Raw genomic sequence first — 11,327 nt, 5'->3', positions numbered from 1 at the left:
TATTGAATATAGTTCCCTGTGCAGGGTCTTGTAGTTTATCTATTTTACAATGTATAGAGGAGTGTGTATCTGCTAATCCCAAACTCCTAATTTATCCCGCCCCCTCCACGCTGTATTTTACTTTAAAATTTTAAATTTTACCTTGCTTTATTTTATCTTATTTTATTTTGTTTCTGTGGAAAGAACACTTAACATCTACCCTCATAACAGATTCTTAAGTGCATAATACAGTATCGTCATCCGTGGGCCCAGTGCTGTACAGCAGGTCGCTAAAACTTGTTCATCTTCCCAAACCGAGACTCTGTCCCCATTAAACACTGACTCTCCATCCCCCTCCCCCAGGCCCTGGCCCCCACCATCCTACTGTCTGTCTCTATGAATCTGACGGCTCCAGGGAGCTCCTAATAAGTGGAATCACAGAGTATTTGTGTTTTTGTGACTTTATCTCGCTGAGTGTCATGTCCTCAAGGTTCATCCTCGTAGCCTGTGTCAGAATCTCCTTCCTTTTTCATGCTGTATAATATTCCACAGTATACAAGGACCCCATTCTGTGTGTATCCGTTCATCAAACAATTAAAAATAGAGCTCCTGTGTAGTCCAGCCATCCCAGGTCTGGCTCTATATCCCAAATAATTGAGATCAGAACCTCAGAGAGAGATCGGCACCCCCATCTTCACAGTGGTAGGACTCACAGCAGCTAAGACGTGGAGACGCCCCAAGGGTCCCTCCAGGATGAACCCGTGTCAAAGTTCTCAACCTCTGAGTAATCCCTGGGTGACACGCGTGCCCTGCGCATCCCGGCTGTCCCTGGGCTCCCGGACAGGACGGTCAACCCCATTGCTGGTCCTACAAACTTTAGGGAAGCAGGGAGGCTGGACTCCACCCACGGCCATGGGAAATGTCCGTGGTTCCCACGGCCAACAGGGGCACCAGCGTTGGCTTCCAACTTCCCTAAACTCTGTCATGCGGCCCCACCCCCATCCTTGCCCACCCACAAGACCCTCATCCTGTGCCGGCCACTTCCACGGCCGCCTGCTGCTCTCCTGGGCCCGCCGGACACTCTCTCCTCTTGGTCTTCACCGTGGACTCTCAAAAGCGATGGCAACCCAGGAGATGCAGGCTGCTAGCCTTGGGGGGCATCCCTGATCACAGCCCCTTCTCCAGGCAAGATGCCCCGACCATACCGCGCCTCCTTCGCCGGAGGCGTCCACGTCCCATAATCCCCAGAGCCTGAGGGTATGTTTTGGTACTGGGCGCAGGGGGCTGACCTATACCATTCATGAAAAATCGCTTCTGTTTTCATCATGATTCCTCCTTTGGCCCTTGGGTTATTCAGAAATGTCCAGCAGTCGAAGAATCTTCAGTCATCTTTTAGCTCACGGGTTTCCAGCCTAATTCCACGAAGGTCAGAGAGTGTATCCTGAACGTGTCTCATCCTTTGAAACGTGTGAGGTTTCCTGCAGACTCAGGAGATGTTCTGTTTGGGGGCTGCGTGGAGATGATCGTTATGTCTGTGGGGTCCAGAGCACAGATATGGAAATCCTGGGTGGCCTGAGGCCAAGGGCTGTCCACGTACTGTTCTCCATGGTCTCTGTCCCCTGGGGTGCCCGGCTTCAGTAGCTGACGGGAGAGAGAACTCTACAGGGTGGTCCATGTCCGTCTGCTCCGGAGAAGCCTCCAGCTGACAGGGGCCGTGGATACAAGGAGGTCCTCCTGGAAGCCACGCGCAGACCACATTTCATTAGGAGGCCAGCGAGGGTGGCTCCGGACAGAAGGCGTCCTCTAGCAGACAACGGTGTCGGTCTCTCCTCCGTGGGACTGGTCACTCTTGCTGAGAAATAACAGGTTAGAACAGGAAGCAGAGAAGAAAGACACAGTGATGGTAGACTCAAGGCTGAGTAGGAACTAGTCCCAGCTGTAGAATGTCTGGTGACTTCTGTAATGAAGCAGACAGGGCGGCTCAAACAATAAACATTTATTCGTTCAGTCCTGGAGGCTCCACATCCGCGATCCAAGTGTGGGCAGGGCTGGTCCCTCCTGAGGCCTCTCCCCTGGGTGTGTAGACGGCCGCCTTCTCCCTGTGTCCTCAGAGGGTCGTCCCTCTGTGTGTGTCTATGTCCTGATCTCCTCTTCTTATAAGGACACCAGTGCTATGGGATCAGGACCCACCCTAATGACCTCATTGTACCTTCACCCCCTCTTTAAAGACCCCGTGTCCAAATACAGTCACATCTTGAGGTCCTGGTGGTCAGGATGCCAAGATACGAATTTTTGGGGGGAATACAATTTAGTCCATGGCAGGGGGAACCTCAGAGAATATATCCCACTGCTTGACAACCAGGAGCCCTCTTATCCCAGTGCAATGAGTAGGCTTTTAAATAGTTAATATTAGCAGTTTTTGAAAAATAAACTAATATTAAATATATTCAAAGGACGCCACACTTCAACTCATTACAGTCTCTCAACATAAACTAACAGCTCTTAGGAAGTGATTCCTGAATCTATTTGGGTGAGACTTTTTTTAAAACTTGTTTTTCTAAAAAGACATATTATAAAAATATGTAAAATCCACTCTAGTGACCCATTCCACCACCAACCCCAGGGACCCCACCGTGAAAAAGAGGAACCTTTTCCATCCACGGCGGCTCTGCCCTCGGGCTCCGAGTTTCGTAACCTTTGTGCACTTAATTACATCTGCAGATGACAAGTTACCGTTAGAGGCAGTCTGCTGCGTCCCTGGAGGGTTGGGGACTGTGTCTGTTGCAGGGCTGGTTGGGGGACAGACAGGAGGGTCACCAGCAGAGTGGGGAGCTGTCTTGTTCCGTGTGGACCTTTCTCCGAAGGGGCAACCTCCCGTGCCCCGGAGCGAGGGTCCCCAGCACCCGGCTCAAACAAGCTGCAAGGGGCCTGCTCACCCAACACCGCCACCCTCCCAGCAGCCACCGTAAGTCACGGGACAAGGTGTGGGGGTGGGGGGAAGACAGTACAGCGTCCCCCAGGGGTGAGCCGGGAGGCAGGGGGACGCGTGTCTCCATTTTAACGGTGCCATTTAATTGCGGGCCAAGGGCTCACGTCACATCAGCTCACTTTAGGGCTGTGTTATTTTAACCCGGGCACCCCAAAGTCCTAAAAGTATTTGTGGGGTTTGCCGAGAGAGGACAGAGGCTGCAGGGGAGTCATGAGACTAGGGTGGCGGTGCTGGCAATGGTTGAGACTTCCATGGAAAACCCCCATTCTTCCACATCCTAAGGTGCTATTCTTGTCATTTCTGTTGATATGGAAACTGAGGGTCTGCGTTAAGGAACTTGTCCAAGACTCAGATCCAGAGAGCCGCAGAGGCGGGTGCCGGTGGCTGCACGCACGTGGCTACCGTGGAATTTCCAAGCGTTGGCTGAGGCACGAGGTGGGGGCTCCGTGGGCGCCCTCCTCTGGAATTCCGTCCCGAGTGGGGACGCGCTGCTTCCTGGTGGGTGAGTTGTCCCTCTTGGTGGCAAACAATAGAAACTTGGCTCATGCTAGCCGAGGCCAACGTGGAAATTGTCGAATTGGATAATTCGGAATGTCAGGGCAGCTTCAGGCATGGCTGGATCCAGGGGCTCAAGTGGTTGTCCGCTCCCGTTTTCTCTCTTGTCCCAGATTTCAGCTCCGCCATCCTCTGTCTCCCTGGCAGGCGTTAGTGGCCCTGGAGGAAAGGCCAGTCACTCCATGGAGGGAAAGAGGGTCCCGGCAGCCCCAAAGCCCCATCTTTACGGAGCAGAACTCACAGGGAAAGGAGACAGCCTCTCTCTCCCAGCACCTCTAGAGGGTTCTGGCTGGCCCTGCCAGGGTCAGATGACCAGCCCTGGACTGATGCCTAAGGACAGAGTGAGGGAGATCCGTGACGTGCCAGGCTTCAGCCACTTTTCACTCCTGTGTGATTGACAGTCCCTCGGGCCAGGGGCTCAGAGGGGGACAGGTTCCAGGGGAAGAAGGAATAGTAGACACCAGGTCCCCTGCAGCAGGGGGATGCTGGGGGGGGTTCTGGACGCCAGGTGCACTGCAGGGGGGGACGTGAGGGGGGTTCTGGACGCCAGGTCCACTGCAGGGGGGAGTGACATGGGGGGCTCTGGACACCAGGTTCACTGCGGGGGGGACATGAGGGGGGTTCTGGACACCAGGTCCACTGCAGGGGGGAGTGACATGGGGGGCTCTGGACACCCCTCCGCTGCAGCAGGGGGACGTGAGGGGGGTTCTGGACACCAGGTTCACTGCGGGGGGGACATGAGGGGGGTTCTGGACACCAGGTTCACTGCAGGGGGGGACAGGAGGGGTGGCTGGTTAACTTGTCCGAAGTCACAGGCCTAGGGCTGGTCACCTTCTACGCCACCCCCTTCCTTCTGTTTGTCCATCACGCCTCCATCTGTCCATTCACTCTGCATTTATGGAGACCGTCCTCGTGTCATCTATTCCCTCACTCTTCATTTATCAGGAACGTCCTTGTGTCCGACTTAAACTCAGGACAGAGCTGTCCATATCCCACGCAAGGCCCTTCATCCTTCTGTGCGTCGGTTTCCCCATTTGTAAACGGAAACCAGTAGGGGCTTGTCTCCGAGGAAGGGTCTAGGAGGACACGTTTGCACACGTGCAGGATGATTCTTTCCAAGGAGCGGGAGACGCAGCCCGAGGGCTCAGGGAACGGTGGCCCGAGCCTTCCACGTCACCCCCCGGGTGCAGGGCCAGGAAGGATGCTGTCTGTGGCCTTGGTACAGAAGGAAATGAGAACAATGGCAGCCCCTGGGAACCTCGGTCCATCCACGGTGGCTTCCAGGACGAAGCTTTGCGTAATCAGCGAAGATGTTCAGGCCACCCCTTCCTCCTGTTCAGGTCGTGGCTGGGATTCACTCAGCCGTGGGGACCACAGAGCTGAAGACGTGGGCGGTCAACTCCAGATATGCTGGCAGTGACCCGAGGGGTGAGGACGCTGGGGTACAGGGACGAAAGCCTCAGAACTAGGAGTTCACGGGGCAAAGGGCCAACTACACACAGGGAAGCACAGCAGAGGCGTCCTCAGGCTTCTCCCTGCGATTTATGAGGCATTTTTAAAAATTGAGCTATAATTCACACAACATACAATTAACCCTTTTAAAGTCAATAATACAGGGGCACTTAGCACATCCACAATATTGTGCAACCATCACCTCTGTCCAGTTCCAGAAAATTCTCATCCCCCCAAAAGGAGGCCCTGTCCGCACTGAGTAATCAGTCCTCATTCCCAACTCCCTGCGGACTCTGGCAACCAAAAATCTGTTTTTTGTCTCTGTGGATTTGATGATACTGGACATTTCACATAAATGGAATAATAAAATATGTGTCCTCCTGCGTCTGCTTCTCTCACTGAGCATCGTGTGTTCAAGGTCCATCCACGCTGTAGCCTGTGTCAGAGCTTTGCTCCTTTTCGTGGCTGAGTCATATCCCATCATGTGGATGGACCCCATGCTGTCTATGCACCCACCCACCCATCCATCCACCCACCCATCCATCCATCCATCCACTCATCCATCCACCCATCCATCCATCCATCCATCCACCCACTCACCCATCCATCCACCCATCCACTCACCCATCCATCCACCCATGGACACTTGGGCTGTTTCCACCCTTCGTTGTCAATACTATGGCTACGAACATGTGTGTACATGTTTCCATGTGGACATATGCTTTTATTTCTCTTGAGCTTCTACCTAGGAGGATAAGCGCTCGATCACATGGTAACTGTACATTTAACTAATTGAGGAAACACCAGACTGTTTTTACGAGGCGATTTGTAAACAGTGAGGAGTTGAAGGGGACAGGATGAACTCTATCCTCGGTCCAAGTCCCCCGGCTTCCCACCTCATCTGGGGCCACCCTTCACACTAGGAATTGTTGGGCCACCCCTCACTCTAGCCTGGCTCTCAGACCCCAGACTTGTATTGAAATGCTGACCATAATAATCGATGTATTAAGTAGTTTGTCCCAGGAAGGACCACATAAATCTATGTGTGTGGGTGACCCCATCAATCTCAGAACGGTCCTTTGCCTTATCACCACCCGTTTCTTGGGTTGAGACATGTCCCCCCAAATTCACATCTGCCCACAGCCTCCAAACAGGACCTTACTTGGAAACAGGGTCTCTGCAGATGTGATGCAGTGAAGGGTCTGAGATGAGGTGGCCTCCTGGAGGAGGGTGGCCCTACATCCAATGACAGGGTCCTTCTAAGAGACAGGAGAGGAGAGACACAGACACAGAGGAGAAGCCCCGGGAAGACAGAGGCAGAGGCGGGAGGGACGCGGCCACGAGCCCAGGGACGCCTGGAGCCCCCAGAAGCTGGAAGAGGCGGGAAGGACCCTTCCCTGGAGCCTCTGGAGGGAGCGCGGCCCTGGGGCACCTTGACCTCAGAGGTGTGGTCTCCAGGGTGGGGGAGGATGGATGCGTTAAGTCCCCCGTTTGGAGTGTTTTATTCTGGTGGCCCCAGGACACGGACACATATTGACAAGTTTCCACTCTCTCCATGGACACTGGGGATCCAGTCGCCAGCTCGCACTGTCTACTATAAACCAGAGCCCCTGCCTGCACCACTGATGTATCTATCTTTAACTGTCCGGCCCAGCAAGGAATCCCAGGCTCGTGGGCACTGCCACTCCCTGCACCCGTGACTCAGCCTGGAATTAGCCCTTTCCTGAGCCTGAGTTGTCACCCTCGGGCCCTGCATCTCCTTCTGGGGTTGGTGACTCAGCTCTCCTATGGAAAGGTGGTACCCCACTGACCTCATCTCTTCCCCAGTAAACAGCTTCCAAGCCCCACCTGGTTTTCCGTTTACTCATTTCCAGACCTAACCCTTGCGGGGGGAGGGGTGGGTCAATGTGTGACCGTGCATCTCAAAACATGTGCGTTCATTTCGTTTATGAACCAGACACACACGGGTGGTCAATCCTTCTACTAATGCTTAGCAAAGTGCAACGTCTTTCTTATGTTCCAGATGAAAACCAGAATTCAGTTTGCAAGCCCTGAAATGTTCTTCTCAGGCCCCCATGGGTCATCTTGGACCCTCTCTGGAGGATGGGCTTCTTCCTTGGAGACCCTCTCTCCAGGCCGTCTCTGATTCGCCGGGTACCCTCGTAGGTTTTGGTGTGTGGTCTGCTCAGCCCGGAAGACCCCCATCTCTGACCTTCTCCACCTGTGCCTGGGGGCTTGGGGGCAGAGAACCCAAGTGGGAGGCGTGTCTGTGAAGTTTCATGTGTGATGCAGCTGACTGTCCAAGAGGGCTTATTATGGTGACTTCATTTAAAATATCCTTTTTGCAGGGGGGCACAAAGCACTTCCTAAAAAGTCGCCCTGACATGCATCGGTGTCTGTGCTTATCGCCATTTTAGGGGAGCTTTTCCACTTTACCAAGAGAGACGTTTCCACGGCATCTCCAGAGCAGGAAAAAGTATATGTCACACCTCGGGGTTCTGGTCACCAGGGGTCTGAATCGAGACACCAAGGATGGAGCCCCTCTTGGGGTTCAGGCAGGAGCGAGATGACAGCGGTACCTTGGTCCCTTCTCAAAGGTTCCTTAGATGGTTTTCTCCCTGGCACCTGGGCAGGTCACATTGATAGCAGTTGGATGAAAGTAATCACCGCGAATGATTAAACGGTTGTATGGCTAGCCAGTAACCTAGAGAAGGCATTTGAGTGACCACCTTTAAATAGAGGAGAGCTATTAGTAAATCAAGGGTGTACACCTCTCTCTCTGTAGGTCTGTCTCTATCTCTCTGACCCTCTGTCTCTACTGATCTGTTAAGCAAGTCTGTCCACGTTGTTCACACAGCTGGCGTTCCGGTTCACCCACGAAAGAAGCGCTTTTGAATCTCACAATACGTGCCACTTGCAAACTCCTATTTCCCAGCAGGGCCCCAGCCAACACCCCCCAGGCCGGCTCTTTTCTCTTCTTTACATCGTCACTTCACGTTCATTACCGCTTAATTAATGCATCCGCGTCAGGTTGCTTCCTGCCTCACAGACGTAGGCTAATTGTGCAGGTGTGACTCAGCCCGGACGGCGGAGAGGCGCAGCTTGAAAATGGAAACAAAACAAACCAAAAACCCCATTGTCATGCAAAAGGAAAGCAGAGGCTTCTTGCTTTGGGCAGAACGTGGTCTCTGGCTACTTTGGTGTCGCCCAGAGCTCGGAGAGCGAGACACAGGAGGCCAAGAACACTGGAGCGTGCAGGAGGTGGATGAAAATCACCTGTGTGTAGACGGCCAGCGGCATGCAAATCACCTGTGATGGACTGTGTGCAGATTGTGTAATCAAAGGGAAAATAAACGGAGGGACGGAGATAAGAGCTCCGCTTGTGTGTTTGCGCTTAGTGGGGAGCGTCCTCGCCCTGCGGTCTGAGGGTTCTGCCGAGAGCACAGAGGGACAGATGCCCTATCTGTCCTCCGTCGCCCACAGCTGCCTCGTCTCTGCTGCTCCGTCCTCACTTTGAAGCTGGCAGAACCTAGCATCCCTTTAGGGGCGAAACAGCGGTAATGGGAGTCTTGTGGCTACAAAGACGGGGAATCTGGAGGGTGTGGAAGCTTGAAGGCATCAGGTCCCACTCAGGAAAGTGTGGTTCCCGCCTCCAAGTGAGCAGACGGCCACAGAGGATGCAAGCACCCTCTTATAACGCCCAGCGTGGAAGAGAGTTCCCATTTCAGATCCTCACTGGCGTGTGGTGGTGGTGTTTGCAGATCTTAGTCATTCTGATAGCTGCCAGATGGTATCTCGATCTCGTGGTGGTAATTTACAATTCCCTGAGAGGCTACCAACGGGGAGCATCCTTTCCTGTGCCTCGTTGCCATCTGTACATAGTCTCAGATGAAGTGGAGTCTCTGGCCCGTTTTTATATTGGGTTCTTTGTTTTTCTTATTGTTGATTTTTAAGAGCTCTTTGTATATTGTGGATTCCAGTCTTTTTTTTTTTTTTTTTCAGATGTGTCTTTTGCAAATATGTTCTCCCAGTCTATGGCTTGTCTTCTTATTCTATTTACAGGGTCATTTGCAGAGCAGACTTTTTTTTAAATTTTGACAAAGTCCAGCTTATCCGTGATTTCTTTCATGGATTGTGCCTTTGGTGTTGTATCTAAAAATATCTGATTGAAATATGCAATCAGATATTCAGATTGCCATGCCCAAGATCATGTAGGTTTCCTCCTGCATTACGTTGTAGAAGTGTTATAGTTTTGTGTTCTACATGTAGGTCTCTGGTCCATTTTGAGTTAATTACTGTGAAGTGAGCAAGGTCTGTGTCTAGGTTCCTTTTTTTTTTTTTTTTCCATGTGGATGTGAGTTGTTCCAACACCATCTGTTGAAGAGACTCTCTTCACTCCATTGTATTGCCTTTGCTTTTTTGTCAAAGATCAGTTGACCATATTTATGGTGTCTACTTCTGGACTCTCTATTGTGTTCCACTGATAAATTTCTCTATTCTTTCACCAACACCACACTGCCTTAAACAAAAAAATTACCTAGAATATTCCTAAAAGGTCATGATTCTCTTTTTTTAATTGAAGTATAGTTGATGTACAATATTATATGTTACAGGTGTACAATCTAGAGCTTCACAATTTTTAAAGGCTATACTCCGTTTATAGTTATTATAAAATATTGGCTATATCCCCTGTGCTGTACAGTATATCCTTGCAACTTATTTTATTTTTTTTAACTTTTTTAAGGGCTTAGAGAAACTTTACTTCTCTCTGCTGCAGGAAAACCCACCATAGCTTATCTTTTTTTTTTTTTTTTGTCTTTTTCTATTTATTTATTTATATAGTTGCGGCACCTTCGCTGCGGTGTGTGGGATCTTTAGCTGAGGCATGCATGTGGGATCTAGTTCCCGGACCAGGGATCGAACCCGGGTCCCCTGCATTGGGAGTTCAGGGTCTTATCCACTGCGCCACCAGGGATGTCGCCACCACAGCTTATTTTATACATCGTAGTTTGTACCTTTTGTTCCCCCATCCCTGTATTGCCCCTTCCCGCTTCCCTCTCCCCCCATCTTGCTTCCTGTAGCGTTAGAGTAAGTTTTGAAGTCAGGCAGTGTCAGTCGTTCAATTTTGTTCTTCTCCTTCCATCGTGTGTTGCCTATTCTGGGTTTTTTGCCTCTCCCTATAGACTCCAGAATCATTTGGTCTAAATCCACCTCTTGTAACGCGGTGTTAGGATGGCAGGTGTCTCTGCGGTGCCCCAAACAAGCCCCTTAAGGCAAGGCTTACAGCCCCAGTTGGGGAGACAGTCAGGTTCGGGTGGGTGAGTGAGCCCAGGGACGTCTCAGATACAATTGCTTTACAAGAGTTTGGGATTTTACGTTGTGTTTTCTTGGATCCCACCATGCATTTGCTCGGCAGACACAGAGCCTCTGCAAAGAGCAGACATACTGACAATCCCTGTGTGTGACGGCACACGAGGAATAGTGACAATACAGCCTGGGGCACAGAAAATAACAAACATTGGGCTTCCCTGGCGGTCCAGTGGTTAAGACTCTGCGCCCTCAGTAAAGGGTGCTCAGGTTCGATCGCTGGTCAGGGAGCTAAGATCCCACATGCCTCGCGGCACAGCCAACAAACAAACCAACCAGAATTCCCATCACATATCAACAGCTGCTACTATCATGCTAACAAGACAGAGTTCTGAGTGGCCCAATGGCGGGTCAGTCTTGGTTTCTGAAAAGGAAACGTCAGTGTGAGAGCATGAGAGAGGCACTCAACCTCTGTGGCCGTTATGAAGGTGTGACTTGAAACTTCAGTCAGATGCCACTTATCACCCATCAGATGGAAAAGATGAGACAGGCCGCTGACAGATTTTCGGTGACAACTTGAGGAATGAGTTCCCCACCTCCACCCCCTGCCCTTGTTCTATTTTCTGCAAATTCAAATTGGCACCGTGTGTGGGAAGGGTATTTGGTGATGGCCTTTCTGCTTCAATCTTCTGGAAGACACTGTAGAGAACTGGTAGCATTCCTTCCTTCAGGCTTTGGTAGAATTCATCACGAGCCCATCTGGACCTGGTGCTTCCTGCTTTGGAAGGTTATTAATTATGGATTCAATTTCTCTCATAGATATAGACCTATTCAAATGGCCTATTTCTCCGGGTGCCTTTTGGCATATTACGTCGAGGAAGTGGTCCATGTCATCTAGGTAATCAAATCTGTGGGCATAGAATTGTTCATGTTATCCCTTGAACCTCCTTTTAACGTCCGTGGGATCGGTAGTGATGTCCCCTCGTTGATTTCTGATATTTGTAATTTGTGTCTTCTCCCTTTTTTCCTTAGTCAGCCTGACTAG

The sequence above is a fragment of the Grampus griseus genome (assembly GCF_964374135.1).
Source record: "Grampus griseus genome assembly, chromosome: X".
In the NCBI taxonomy this organism is placed as follows: domain Eukaryota; kingdom Metazoa; phylum Chordata; class Mammalia; order Artiodactyla; family Delphinidae; genus Grampus; species Grampus griseus.
Note: the sequence above shows the minus strand (reverse complement) of the source record.